Raw genomic sequence first — 16,390 nt, 5'->3', positions numbered from 1 at the left:
CTTTCATTAGCTAGCTTAACAAAAGTAGGCCTACTTCTCATTGGCCTTGCTTCTCTCCATCATCCCAGGTGTGAAGTCTGCCAAGGTGCCAACCAGGAGGATGACTGGGCCTATTCCATTTGTATGTGCCTCCAGAAAAGCAATTGTTTTCAGTAGTTTTTATAGAAAGCCTTCACAAAATCAATTCTAATCCTTGGCTTTCAACAAAATGGAGGAAAGATTTTGAGGCTCATCAGTATGCTCTATTTATAGCAGCCACTTGGTTATTTCATGTACCAGTGTGTATCCCTCAAGTGGACTTCAAATAATTGAACACTATATTAACAAGGTCCATGTCACAAAGTCTACACAGCTGTAAACTCTACTCAGCTTACACCCTGTGCTCAGAAGTGTGTAATGCTTAGCCTAAGGTTCTGTTATTTCCCATGAAATTTTCAATTATGTTATCTCTGAACTGGTGTTTTAGGTTGAAGTCTAATGTCTAAAGACAATGAGCTGCATGAACGAAGAAAGGAAATCCACCATTCTTGCCCCAATTTGTTTGTATCTGGGCAGGGGAACACAGTATGCACATGCCTGTCAAAAGGCACATGTGTGTGCATGCATGTCAAAGCCTTAATCAACCTCAAGTGTAGTTTTTCAGGGGCCGTCCTACTTCTTGTTCAAGAAAAGCTCCACTGCTGGTTTAGAGATTGCCACATAAGCCAAGGCTGGCAGGCCTGTGAACCTGTCTCTGTCGACTCAGTGTTCGAATTCCAAGTGTGCATCTTTGTGCTAGGTAGTTTTACTGTTGGTTCTGGAGATCGAATTCACAGTCCCATGCTTTCACCAAGCACCTTACTGAGATGTCTCTGCAGCTCTTCGTGCAATCTGATGCCGTCCTCGCAGTACCCCATCAGCCCTGACTTCCATGACCTGGCAATGTGTGGGAGTTCAGCAAGACTAAAAGCAAGTGCAAAGAGGTTGCTATGTCTCCTAGTGAGAAAATGGGGACTTGTTCAGTGTGTGACACCATCCATTTAAACCAGGACTAGCTTCATTTACAGAAAGGACCACAAAGAACATATTATGAAATATAAAGGTTTAAAGAATCTTGTATATTTTTGCATCATTCTTTGTTCTCTATACTAATGTCTGCTGAACATGGTGACTAAGAAGAAAAGAAAAAGTTGGTAAGGAATCCATAGTCCCTTTACATTTCAACCCATCCCTACTTGTAAGCCAGTTAGAAAAATGTATGCATGTTAAAATAAAAACATGAAAATATGGTTGAATGAGTTCTGCACAGTTTTCCCATTTTACTGGCAAGAAGAGAGTATGCATATAGGCCTCAAAATAAATTGGTTGCACAGATTTTTTTGGTTCATAAGTATGTAGGTAGAAATGCTTTTACATTTGTATTTAAAAAACTGAGAATGTACAATATAAGACTAAATGGTCAATGTATATAACAATTCAAATTTTTTAATGTGATATTTCTTCAATATAAAATAACATACGTAAAATATCCACAATAAAACAAGAGAAACTTGAGTAAAGAAAAACACTTTATATTTTAATATCTTCATATCACTTACCCTGCTTTTTTAAAGATAGGGTCCACATGTTCATTTTATGCTGGGCAGGCTAACTCCTTTTTTTCTGGTTCTGAGTTTTACATAACAAAACACCCATTTCTATTTGCATATATGTGTGATGGTTGAGAAGTCAGTATTGCTATACAGCCAATAAAAAAATCTAATAGTTTTAAACACTTTGACCTTACAGCATTCATTTTTTAAAAAAAGTGTAATAGAGTATAGTTGCAGTTGTATGTAGGTATCACAATGTGTGTGTGTGTGTGTGTGTGTGTGTGTGTGTGTGTGTGTGTGTGTGTGTGTGTGTGAAGGCTAAATTGTTTCCCATCCCTATATGGCTGCTCCATCAGAAAACTTAGAATCAGAATATCTAATAATATCTAATGCTGGTTATTTCACTATGGATATTTTATCATGATGTGTAACTGAATTCTAGAGCTGGTCCTCTTAATTCTTTCATATTTCCCACCTTGCCTCTGCATTTCTCTTCCTGTCTTCTCCCCTCACAAGCAAATGGCTCCACCCTAGCATTTCCACACTGTTTAGCTGGTCCCTTAATTCTGAATAGCTGATGTGAAAGATGAGGCCAAAGCTCCAGGGGCTTTGTTGTGCACTTGGGGATTTCCCTTGTCCCTCCCTTGAGTTTTACTGTAACTGCCATCAAGTGGTAGAATTTGAAACTACAGCATGTCATGAACAAGCCTCATCAGGTATGTGCATGACATATGTATGGGGAGCATACATTAGATTCTGTCAATTGTTCATGAGTCGTGAATGGAATGCAAGGTAGAATGCTAGAAGGATGGTAACAACATATAAAATTCTGCTTCATCTACAAAAAGAATACTGTGCTATGTTTATGTCAATGTGTCCATTCTAAAGATGTTTTGCATGACTATGCCTATGACTTCATATCAGTTTCATTGGTCTGCTGTGTCTTACCTGGAGGCTGTTCTCTATCAGCATTTTGACTTTCTAACATATGTAATTCCAGTAGAAATGGTTAACAGCAAATAAGTTACATGTAAGAATGATTTAATTTGTTGATAATTCTCCCTTTCCTTTAAAACTGTCTAGCTTTGCAGATAGATAACACAAAAATAAATATGTATGTAAAAATAATACAAAGAAGAATTAATTAAGAACTACACTCTGGTTTGTAAAAGAAATATCTTTCTTACATTTAAAGAGGCCAGATTTTAGTGGAGATGGAGTTTTTCTCCATGTTGGCTGTGGGTTTGTTATAAGTTGCCTTTATTATGTTGAGGTATGCCCCTCTTTTCTGCATTTAATGATGTGATCACGTGGCTTGAGGCCAATTTTACTATTCATATGGTTTAAAATATTATTTTGGGTTCGGCACATTGACTATGAGTTTGATTACAAAGATATTAAAATATCTAGCCCTTCTCTCCACAGATACATGCATTACTATTTTGCTCGTTGTGGTGGTTTGAATGAGAATAGCCTCCATAGGCTCATATATTTAAATGTTTTGGCCCCAGTTTGTTGAAATTGTTTGGGAAGACTTAAGGGGTGTGGCCTTGTTGAAGGAGGTGTGTTACTGAGTGTGGGCTTTTAGGTCTCAAAAGTCCACCATTCCCAGTCAGCTTTCTCTTGCTCTTTCCTCTTGTGTTGGATGAGGATGTGAGCTCTCAGTTACTGGGCCAGTGCCATGCCTTTCTGACTACTGCCATGCTCCGCTCCATGATCGTAGACTCTAGCCCTCTGGAACCATGAGTCCCAATAAATGTTTTCATTTGTAAGCCGGGCGGTGGTGGCGCACGCCTTTAATCCCAGCACTCGGGAGGCAGAGGCAGGCGGATCTCTGTGAGTTCGAGGCCAGCCTGGTCTACAGAGCGAGATCCAGGAAAGGCGCAAAGCTACGCAGAGAAACCCTGTCTCGAAAAAACCAAAAAAAAAAAAAAAAAAAAAAAAAAAAAAAAAAAAAATGTTTTCATTTGTAAGTTACCTTGGTCATGGTGTCTTTTCACAGCAATAAGAGAAGTAATGATAAAAGGTCTGTTTTTCTGCCAAGATCATATCACAGAAGGATAAGGAGAGCAAAGTTGTTTAATATACAATATTATCACGTTACCAACAGTATTGTAAATGTAATTTACTTCTGTTTTAATTTTCATTGTATGCATCTAGTATATGCAACTTGATAATTTGGTGAAATGCATTATGGTATGATCACCACAGTTAAGCCAATGAACATATCTATCCCCCAATGTAGTTACCTTTGTAGGAGTATACTGTGGCAGTTAGGAAATTTTGCATGAATGTACTCAGTCACAGTAGTAATCACCATTGCACTTTCTGTCTCTGTGAATTTCACATTTAAGTTCAATTTAAGTTAGCTGTATCTTTCAAAGCATTGCTTTCTGAGTCTTTTATTTGTTTGTTTGCTTGTTTTCTACAGGAAGTACAATGGTTTAGATTAATACTCAGACTCAGTATATGAAAATATAACACTAGCTTAAAAATCACAAGGCTTTACTTACAACTGCCAGTTGGCAGCTTTTCACCTCCTTCTAGAACCTCAGGTCATTATCTGTAAGATGTTTAAGAATGATGATTTTTGGGCTCCTTCCTGTAGCTATACTTAGGCAGTTCACTGCTGCACATGACAGGTACGGGCATTTCTGCACCTGGCTACCCTAGCTACTAAGGATTCAAATATTACAGAATGTAATAGTGCTAATATATATTACACACTGTTGAGTGTCACAAATAGGATTTCTTAGTATCTGGTAATGGATTCAGTAAAACGATATTATCAATGACAAAAACAAACCCTAGCCAAGTGCAAAGAATAGACCAGCTACTCCAAAGGGGAAAATTCTTTCATACTATGAATCAATGCATTGAGTTATTTTCCCTCAAGCTATTTTGTAGATTGTTATTAATATTTATTCCTTCTACATTGCAGTGACTGTAACTCTTCTCTTTTTAAATTAAGATATTTTAGAAGGTGACTGTGATAGTAATATTGTCAACTTGACTAGATCTAGAATCACCTAGGAGTTGAAACACTGGGTGTGTCTGTAGGGAGTTTCTAAACTTGGTAAACCAAGAAGGGAAGACTCCCTGTGATCTTTATCTGGCATCCCACAGACTGCTGTCCTTGGCTGAATAAGGAGAAAGCAAGCTGAGCTCTAGCATTCATCTCTCTCTGCTTCTTGACTATGGGTACAATGCAACCAGCTGCCTCAAGCTCCTGTTGTCAAGACTTCTCCACTATGGCAGACTGTGCCCTCAAGTTGAGGCAAAAAAAACCCAAAAAACAAAAACAGAAACAAAAAAGCAAAAAGCCTCTTTCCTTCCTTAAGTTGTATGTGCCAAGGATTTTGTCACAATCATGAGAAAAAGTGACTAATACAGGGACAATGAGAAAACACGAAGAAAATAAACACATGGAAAGTGGTCTGTTTGAATCAATCACCACTGCAGCTGAATCCCACCATCAGAAGTCACGTGAGTCACATCCCATTACTGCTCAAACTGTCAAAACTTAGCAACGTCCCAGGCTCTAGAGTCATGTGGCCAGGAGTTCAGTTGCTCAGCAGTGTCTCCTGAAGATGCCTTTCAAATGTCTTCTTGTAGTCCTTTTGCCTTTGTCATTAAACTTACTGACACATGAAACTCTCTGGAGCTATCAGATTGTATTGGACATGGGAGCCATTATCACTTCAATAACAATGATGATTCACAGTAGTAATAGCTTCCCATTGGTACAAAATGATGAAATATATAAAACAGTGTTTGGTGAACAGCAATCTACTACGCAACTCTAAGACACTATCCACTCTACAGGCATGCTCTCCTCTACAGGCTCACATCTCTTACCATGGTGGTCAACACTACTTTACCCAGTCAACACCTACACACTTTTCTAGGCTCCAAGGCCTAGAAAACTAAGTATTCTTGGAGCTAGAATATGTACTTAGAAAACATCTTTGAGTAGAACTAGAATATGTATTTATCCTATCATACTTTGTGAGAAAGCTGAATCAATGGGGAAAAAAAAGCTTATTTGATTTAATCACATTACCAGCCCCCCAGCCTCTGTGTAGACAAGCTCTGGTTTTCTGCTGGTTACATATGCAAATCCACTTTTGCTTCTATCTAGAGTGAACTCAACTCCAGTTTCTACATCCACTCTTTTGACACCAGCCAAAACAGCCATCATCAATGTTTCATCCATTACCAGATCCTGTCCAGCAGAATAAAAATCTGATACAATTTCTCTTGCTCTAAAACTACAACCTTCTATCAATACCCTTTGTCCTCCTCAGCCACTGCAGTTCTCAAATTCAAGGACAAGACTCTTCAAAAGAAGTTCTATGGTTTTAGTGTCTGATCTCTCACCTCTCAGTCTCTCTAATTTGACTTTTATCTAATAGAACTGGTCTGGTGCAAGGCCATGTGAGTATATCCTATGGTTACAGCACCAAACTCTCTCTTCTTTGATATGTAATTTCCAGTTGGCTTCCAGCACTTTTATCTGTCTTTCTTTACTGTGTTCCCTTGCCCTTTGCCAATTCTTCTTTCCTCTTAGAATATAGACCACGGGAATTTAGAGTTATCCTTTTATCATTTTCAAACATTACTCCATTTTATTTTTTTCTTACTTATCTGTTGTTTCTAAATGTCAAACACTTCCAAATCCCCATGCCTAACCTACTCATATCATTAGACTGACACGTCCACCTGTTTCCTTGACATATCCACTAGTCTATTTAACAGAAATATCTAGCTCCATATGTCTAATTATGATCCCTTAATGGCTTTTTGCCCCAAATCTATTCCCTTAGCAACTAAATCCATCTCAAATGATGGCAACTCCATTCTTCTAGTTGCCAAAGACCAAAGACCAAAGACCTTGGAGTTAGCTTGTTCTTAGCTTTATCATATGTACCTTATCCAATGAGTCAGGAAATTAAGATTTATCATTAAAACACTTCTAGAGTTTATCACTTTTCACCATTTCCATTATCATCATTTCTTTCTTTATTTGCTGTGATAGTATTACAGTCAGCATCATTTTTCAAACTTATCAATATGGACAGGTTTGTGTCCTTGCCAAAATCATATGCTGAAGCTTGAACCACCAGTATGTCTTTACTTAAGATGGGGCCTATTTAAAGGTAAATAATGTCAAGTAGGCCCTAGGATGGGGCTACAATAAAGCAGAAGTGGAATTCTGCTGGGTAAAAAGATACCGGTGGTGTGCACACAGAAGAAAGGGCAGGGGAGGACACATATGAGCCACAGAGAGACTTCACCAGGAACCAACCTCATCAAAGCATGTGGTCTTTGATTTCTAGCCTTCAAAACTATGGGGTTTCTAATGAGTAAGCCACTCAGTTTCTAGTATTCTGCTATGGTGGTCTGGAAAGGTGAATATAACCTTGATCTCCTCCAGTGAGCTTCCAATGTCAAAGTCAGAATGCTCCTATCACCTCAGACCATGCATCTCTCCGTGCTTCTCACCGTGTGGTAGTTTCCCTTTCCTTACAAAGGCCTGCTTCCTCGTAATGCTCAGTTGTGCCCTATGTGATTCAACATCTCAGCAACTCTAAGGATTCTCCTCTGCCCTCACTTCCTTTTCCACCAGCTTTCATTCTTTAGAGCTCCTGGGACATTAACAGGCAGAATCGGAATTCATGCACCTTGTGTTGTTGTTTCCTCTGCCCTATTCCCCTTCTTCCCAGGTAAACCCAAGTGTTTACCTCCTTCAGTCCTTCAAATAGCCCTTTCTCAATGAAGGCTACCCTGCCAATGACTTTCCCAACCGCCCACTCCTCCATCTTTACCTCCATCTACGTTCTTCACCTTTTTTTATCCTTACAACACTACCACTATTTATATTTGCTGTTTCTCCCTATTATAACATAAGAATGATTTTCAGAAGAGTTTTTGTTTTTTTTACTGCCGCATGCTGGAGCTCCAAATACAGGGTCTGACACCATATAAAAACACAGTATTTTTAATAGTAAGGAGAAAGGGAGAGGGGTGGGAAGAAGGAAGGACAGACATATGTATTAAATCCACCGTTACAGTCGATCTTGACCACTCAATTGTCAATTGTTATTTTGTTTAAGGACTGCATTTTTATGCCTGCATCTCTGTGCATAAATGATGGAATAAAATAAGAAAAAAGTGAGAATGAATGTTGGTTGCTAATTACATCCATAGCTGTCCTTAATTTTATTCACTCCCCAGTTGCTTCTGAATAGGAGTTTGGAGATTGTATACATACAGCTTTCAAAGAACAAATTTCACTCAGAGTCAAGTGCACTACAGAACATGCTTGATAAGGCAAGAAAAATACAACACTAAAAGTACTTGGGCATTTTTCATACTTATAAGTCTCTAAATTTATGCTTAATTTTTTCATCAATATTAATAACAAAATTCAGTAGTTATAGATGAAATTTTACACAGGACAGTCATTAATTTCTAGAGATACCGTCTCATAATGACCTTGGAAAATTTGGTTTCCATTGTTATTGGACAAAATTTTATAATGCAAAAGCATTACACTCTATGTCAAGTTAGCTTTCGATTAAGGTTAATATTACTGAAATAACTACATCTGCTTTCCTCTCACTGTGATGTTTATCACCTAATAAAAATGCTAAAGTTACCAAGGAAAGATGTTTAATTTGTTCTCACTGCTCAGTTGTATGTTGCATCCTATTTTGTAGTAAATGGCATAATGTCCCAAGTGGGCTGCCATACTGTCAGATACATTATTTATACATAACATTACTGGTTAATCAATGAACAACAAATGCAGTAGCCTTTTCTTTCCCTTTTTCTTTTTAAAGAGATAGCAAGTGGAAATGTGTAGAAAAAGATTCTAATTTTTCTGATGTTAAATATTTTGTGATGATAAAGAAGTGAGGTGTGCAAATAGGGACACAATTATTAAACATACACTGAAGCACTCACCAAAAAGAACAATTAACTAGTCAAAGATAAATAAGCTTCTGATGTGTTCCAGGTGATAAGCAGAAAGCTCCTTTCATTTCAGATTGCATACTACTAAGTATGATTTCACTTAACCCAGTGTATAAAACCCACTTTAGAAAAATCAACTTAAAAAGAGCAATGATCCACTTCGAATCGTATGTCCTGTATCCAACCACACTATATGACCGCAAACAAAAGGATGCTTGCATGCCTGGCTAAAACACCTTCATTATACTCTCACTGATAGTTTTACAATAAATTCAAATGTGTTCAACTTCACTTAACCTGTGGAAGAAGCTTTAGTTCTTTCTATAGTTCTTTCTGTGCTTGCATTTTGCAGTAAATAAAGCATTATTGGGATAAATTTGTTTGTTTTTTCATGCATTCTTCTCTAAGAAATGGGCTTTATAAAGTCAAGGGGTTCTAGTGAAGAAAGCTATAATAAAATAGTTACTTTTAAAAAATCTTGACTCATTTGTGGAAGAATGACTGCTTTAAATCATAAAACATTAGGTAGCCATAAGTCATTTATGTTGAGGAAATGGCATTGTAGTGTTTATACAACATAAAAAAACACGCCGGGCGGTGGTGGCGCACGCCTTTAATCCCAGCACTCGGGAGGCAGAGCCAGGCGGATCTCTGTGAGTTCGAGGCCAGCCTGGTCTCCAAAGCGAGTTCCAGGAGAGGCGCAAAGCTACACAGAGAAACCCTGTCTCGAAAAACCAAAAAAAAAAAAAAAAAAAAAAACAAGCATCTGGACTGCTATCCAGCTGTACTGTCATAGAATATGTGACCTCTTCTTCTCATAAGGGACTTGAATTGTCCAAGTGCCATATGCCACACGAGCACATTTGAGAAAAGAAAACAAAGAAATATTTATATATACTCTCCCTAAGAGATGGCATTTACAGAGTCCCACTATGTGCAAGGTACTGAAGTCATCTATGTATAAGCACTTAAAAATGGAGTCTCAAGTCCCCTGATTCCCCAATGCACATGCCTGCTTTCTGTGAGAATTACAATGGCATTCATCAGCACACATTAAAAAAAGAAGAAGAAGAAGAAAGAAAGATGGTTTGTTTTTACTTGAGCTCATTCTGTTGGGTTTTTATTAATAGAAGTTTTAGATCAATACCAAATATTCTGCTCTGTTCCAGTGATTGAATGTGAATACATTATGTGCATACAAAAATAGTGATAATCTAAGTTGATACAATAGTTCATTTTGCATTAGTGTCCTAGATGGGACAATGTTAAGAAGCAATTTAAATGAAATTCATTTAAATGTCAGCTCTCATGCTTGCGATTTTTCTATAATTGGTTATTTAATTAAAATAATTCTCATAGTCATTAATTTAGACTAAAACTTGCTGTGCACTGACATGTTTTAATTACATGGTATTAACAAAATTGATATGCTTTAAAAAAGCATGGTTAAATTTTAAACAAGAATAAATTAGAAATCTCATAGATCATCCTACTTAGTGTATTTATGAGAAAGTCGGTCATTTTAAATGTTTATTACAAACAAAGCCACAGCATTATTGTGCACATGCTGCAGTTTATGCCTCACATCCTTTAGATGATTTGATGCAAAGGCAGGGCTCCCATTCTTGGATGTCTTAAACCACACACTATGAGAACTACATAGTAACAGGAAACCACAGCTTGTTCCACAGTACACACTGATGAAGAGTGAATGCTCATGTGCTATTGAAACTCACGGAGACTTTGGAAGTAATAGGATGCTAGACAGAAGGGTGTAATGACTAAACATACATTAACAGGGTAAAGTCAATGATTCTTGTTATAACCATCATCTGGGATCCTCCTCTCAAAGACAAAGACACAGTGTATCAGTTCAGCCTTTTAAAAAAGATTACTCTTCACATTACTTTTGTGAGGTTATGTTTGTGAGGTTACATTCATGACCAGTCACATCCTCATTTCCATCTTTGTCAAAGGACTAGATAAATATTTTACCCTTTTCAAATTGCAATTGCAATCTTTGTCAGGAGTATGAGAAATCAGAATTTTAGTGTTTTCTGTGAATTAGAGGACTTTTATATTGCTTTGACCTTTTTAATATTCTGTAATTTAATTGGATGGACAGTCTTCTTTTACCAGGGATTGCCAGTCTTTCTATTTAATAAACTTACTGACAAAAAGCACTCTTTCAAATAGCTGCTTCTCCTTTGTTCCCCGGTTAGAGATTTGGGACAGGTTAAAGCATCATGCTTGCTGACTTCTATTACTCCATTTACTTGGAGTCAAGAGATTTTAAAATTCTTATGTGGCTGGGTCCTGTGACTAATTTGTTTCTGGATATGTGACAGTTACAGAATCAAGTTTCTGATCCAGTCTCTTCGCTCTTCCTCAATTTTAGACAGGCCTAGGACTATAAACAGAGAAGCCTGTGAGTGATGGCCAAAGATGTCCTTTTCTGACTCTTCTTCCGACATAAAAGAACAGGAGACTATTTTGCTTATGCCATATCTCAACCTCTGTAATTTTCAAATGCTTGCCACAATAGGAGCATAACATCTGTTATTCGGGTCTTCTCCAGCATCAGAATGAACATGGCATTGATGGTCTGTAAGAGAGAGGGATTTAAAAAGAAGCAGTGATTAATAATAACTTAAGTAGTAATAAGAACCATATAAATATGTGAAAATTGATTTAGAGGATGCTGTTGCCCTTCAATACAGTTCCTCATGCTATAATGACCTCCAACCATAAAATTTTTTCACTGCTACTTCATACCTGTAATTTTCTACAGTTATGAGTCATAATGTAAATATCTGATATGCAGGATATCCGATATGTGACCCACCCAAAGGGCTCTCAAATCACAAGTTGAGAACTGCTGGTTTACAGAGTAATTTTGATGCCCTTCTTTGCTTTTCCTTTCACACTCTATGCTTCCTATTTATTATAAAATTCATAACAAGCCATATTATAAAGACTGATAAGAATGGAAGAAAACAGGACAGTGTTAGTTCTTAATACACACAGAACTAGCAAGATTGGGGTAGGTACATTGTTTTCTTCTTCATATTTTCTTTCACTCAATTGTCAAATTCACTACCTCAGTTTTCAATATGATACAGTTAAAACTACACTAAGGGAAATCCACAAATTCATACCTAGAACTTTCAATGCCACTCCTCACACATGCCCCTTGTGCTGATATACAATGCTATATACAATGGCTACCATGCAGGCACAATGAACGTAATGATAATAAGCATGCAATTCCAGCTAGGTCTTTTAATATTGACAGGGGGGGATAATGATCTTTGGAAGACAACAACCAGCAGATGTGACCAGAAAGAAGTTAGTCTCTGAAGATCCATTTTCCTAAGAAAGTCAGATTCTCATTGGAGACCCTGCACTTAGTGTACTTACTCACAATCCACTTTATCCCTAGGCTTTTCCTGGTTCCCTCACATATTAACATGTTTTATAAAGTCCTAATTAACCTGTTTTGTAGCTCACAATTTTAGCAATCAGGGTGCCTCGAAATCTGGCAAACAGATCATGTTAGTGGTTCCTTCTTCTAAAATATGCTGCATGTTCATTTCAAGTAAGAAACAGAAATGAAGCCCTGTGGCAGTGGCACACACCTTTAATCACATCACTCAGGAGACAGAGGCAGGTGAATCTCTGTGAGTTCTAGGCCAGCCTGGTCTATAGAGCAAGTACCAGGACAGCCAAGGCTGCACAAAGAAGCCCTGTCTCAAATAACCAAAAAGGAAAAAAAAAAAGAAAGAAAGAAAAGAAAACAGAAATGAGATTAACATTTTACCTTTCCAGATTCTCCTGAGAACTGGAATTCACGAGAAGTCCTGAAAAAGCCAACATTTGAATCCTTATGCTAACATCTCGGCTTCTGTGGCTTTAAGAAACCATTTTTTCTGGAAGCTTCTTCTTTTTAAAATGACTCACTAACAATATAGAGTCAGTAGATTGTAGAGTCAGTTATTGGCTACCATTATTATTATTAAAACATCTTTCATAGTTCAATTAAATTTTGTTTTGCAAATTCCCTATCTGCTCTCTAATTCCTTAGAAGAGTGAAAACCTGGGGGAGCTGAATGTCTGACTCAGTCAATCTTCTGACTATCCATGCTGGACTGCTGGTGTTTTATTTTGATTTGACACTCATTCATAAGCGTTGTGATCAAGCCCTTCATCTGGGAACATCCTTGTGAATAAGAGACAATCCTTTATTTTCAAACTAGAGCATTTCCTTTAAATTTTAGTCCATGACTGTGACTGGTTATTGGCAGACACACTCAAAGATACAGAGCATTGAGTCCATTCAGAAGATTATGACATCATCATGGAATCCCAAGATCAATGTCATGCTATCAAGGTTTAAACGGGTAAATGGCATATAATAGACTAGCCACAAACTCAAAACAGTATCTGCATAAATATTTTAGAAGAAAAAAATGAAACAAATATTGTCACAAGTCCAGTAATCCATACAAATGACACACACATTTGAACCATATGCTTAGAAAATTATAGTTGAAAGAACAATAACAAAAATGTATGGAATCTTGCCTAATTTTCTTATAAAAATAATCCTAAAATTTATAAATAGTATTTTAAATGGCACACACTGTACACATATATACATGTAGGTAAACACTCATATAGGTAAATGTGCATAGAGTTATAGAATTATAACTATTGTCTCAAAAATTCAATCCCATAATTAATTTGCTATGGATAATCATCTATATGTTTAGTACAAAGTGATTAGCTCTTCAAAATTTATGTTTTGCACTAAAAAATTTTAATGCATTTGTTTTTCATGGAAGGCAACAGACGATTAAATTTAGATGTAGTTTACTTTAAGTATAGAACAGTTGTAGTGAGTATCAGAAATGGATGGCTATTTTGCTATCTTATTTGTATAGTCAAGGGCCTGCAACTTTAATCTTCCCATGCTTTCCTGTTTTTTGGTTTTTTTTGTTTTTATGTTTTTTTGGTTTTTCAAGACAGGGTTTCTCTGTGTAGCTTTGCGCCTTTCCTGGATCTCCCTTTGTAGACCAGGCTGGCCTCGAACTCACAGAGATCTGCCTGGCTCTGCCTCCCAAGTGCTGGGATTAAAGGCATGCGCCACCAAAGCCCGGCTGCTTTCCTGTTTTCTCTGTATTTCCACTTCCCTTTTATGGATGTGGGCAGCACTGACAGTGATTAGTATGAAAAAAAGATACTTAACACCAGTAGATTGCCTACAACTTCTTGGTATTTTCCCCATATTAAAACATGCTGGAGTTAGTATCACAGCATATATGATTATAGAGTTTTCATCAAGGGGTTTCAGTTCAATACTATACATAACTAATTTTAAATAGTTGTAGATCACCATAAACAAATTGTTTGTATATATAGATCCAAATGATCAATGATAGAGTTCTTTTTAATGAAAATAATGACAGTGGCTCTAGAGATGACTGAGTGGTTAAGAGCACTTGCTGCTCTTGCAGATGACCTAGGTCAATTTCACAACATTCCTGAGGTGGCTCACAATGATCTATAACTGCAGTTCCAGGAGACCCAATGCTCTGTTCTGGACTCTGTGAACCTAGGCACACACAAGGTACACATACATACCAGTAGGCAAACACTCACACAGATAAACACATAAAATAAAAGGTTAAAATACGGGCAGAAAGCATAGAAACCATATATATTTAATTTTGAATACAGAAACTGGTATTAAAATGATAGTTTGGGATCTACAAAACTTCTAAAATTAAAAGCACCAGTAATACTCAGTTTTGTTGATAATATGGAAAAATAGAACATCTTCTATATTCCTGGCACTACAGATCAGAATTTAATTTTCCTTCTCTTTTTTACAGAGTTTCTCTGTGTAGGCCTGTGTAGATCAGTCTGGCCTTGAACTCAGAGATCCACCTTCCTCTGCCTCCCAGGTACTGGGATTAAAGGCATGCACAACCACCACCCAGCCAAAACTTTAAATATGTATGTAATTTTTAAACAACTTGACCTTTTAAAAAACATGTTCAACATGAATATACTTGTATTCATACACAAATATTCACGCACAATGCTAGCTACTTTATAGACCCACAAATACAGAGAGGGAATCATTTTGTGAAGCCTGTTACATAGGTAAATACATTGAAGAGATTAAGTGATGAAATTTGGTTTTGCAATTTATAAATTAGAAATATTTGAAAAGACACTGTAGGGAATTAAAATAAAAGGACTGTGTTAGAAAATGTCTCAAGCATTAAACATTTTATTTTCTAACTTCCAGGTGGCAAAATTTATGAAGTATGAAATTATTTCTGGGACATCTGGAATTTTTCACTTGAGTTCTATAAACGTACTTTTACTTATGCATTTTACTTCTGTGATCTTTGACTGTGACTAAAAAACTCACTTTCCAATCTCCTCAGGTAAACTTCTCCCTACAAGTCAGATGGTTTTATTCTCTTCCCTGGGAAGATAGGAATTAGCCAGAAATTAATCTATTCTTTTATTCAAGAAAGGTACGCCTCAAAACTTTATGGTATCTGGATACTAAATTATAGCCAGGAGATACAGAAAGATACAGTCCCTGTCTTCATTGTATATACACACATAACTGTCTTTCTGAGCAGCAACATCCTTTAGGTATAAAAAATATCCCAAGCCAAGTGACTATAATTCCAGCTATTTCAGAGGTTGAAATAGAAGATCAGTCAAGCTTAGGACTTGGGGTCCAGGCTGAGCAATACATAATGAATTCATACGTCAAATAAAAAGATAAACAGGAAATCTTTTATCTTCTTATTCTTAAAGCTAAAAATGCTTGGTTACCTGTTTATGGAAACTATCACAATGTCAAGTAGGTCTTGGACCTTCATCCCTACCAACAGATTGACCAAGACCAAGAGATCACTTGCTCTGTCCTCAGGTTCTATCCTGCTTCCAGTTGCTTATTGTAGAAAGGACAAAAGAATTTGCTCAGACTCCTGGAGGGTCTTATTTGGTCTGCCATTCGGTTCACTATCCTCTGGTAAACATCAGAGACATAGCCCAGCTTGGTACCATCCTCACTATGTATAGTGGTGAAACAACAGAAGAATATGAGATCTTCCCTGTCCGTCAGGAGTTTATTGCTGGAACAAAGCACTTGAGAAAAACAACTGAAAGGTAGGAGGATGTTTAATTTGGGGTAGCACTTTCAGTCTGTGACTCCATAGATTCAGGCTGTGGACCAGCAGAACATCATGGTGGAGAGTGTGTGATGGGGCACAGTTGCTCCACTCCAACTGTGAAGCAAAGACCAGATGGATAGGAATAGGCCATGAACAAAATATACTCTTCCAAGGCACAACACAAGGACGTACTTTCTCCAATCAGGGACCACCTTTCGTAGTTTCTACAAACCCCTAGTAGTGCTTCAATTATTAACCCATCATTGGATTAATCTGCTGATAAGGCAGGAGAGTTCATAATACAACCTTTTTTTTTTTTCTTTTTTTTCAAATGCTTCATCAGCTTCCAAGCAACCACGTTTTAAATACATGGGCCTTTGTCATTTCAGATTTATGCAATACCCGCATCTGGGAGACAGAAGTGTACAGGTTAGGAAAGGTAAGATGAAGTCTCTGCAGTATGACTCCTGAGTGGGAGCGACCATCCATGTCCACTTCCCTGAGATACTTAAAACTGGGACCTGAGCGTGGGTACCTATATGTTCTTAAGTCATGTAAGGGAAAGAATCCCCTACCTTCCACTGTTATAATGAGCTGGGGGGCGGGTATTTCTTACTATAACTTCCAGTAACTACTTCA

This window comes from Peromyscus californicus, unplaced genomic scaffold, assembly GCF_007827085.1.
Source record: "Peromyscus californicus insignis strain IS unplaced genomic scaffold, ASM782708v3 Scaffold_12__1_contigs__length_115047231, whole genome shotgun sequence".
Taxonomy (NCBI): domain Eukaryota; kingdom Metazoa; phylum Chordata; class Mammalia; order Rodentia; family Cricetidae; genus Peromyscus; species Peromyscus californicus.
This window is presented reverse-complemented; position numbering follows the sequence as displayed.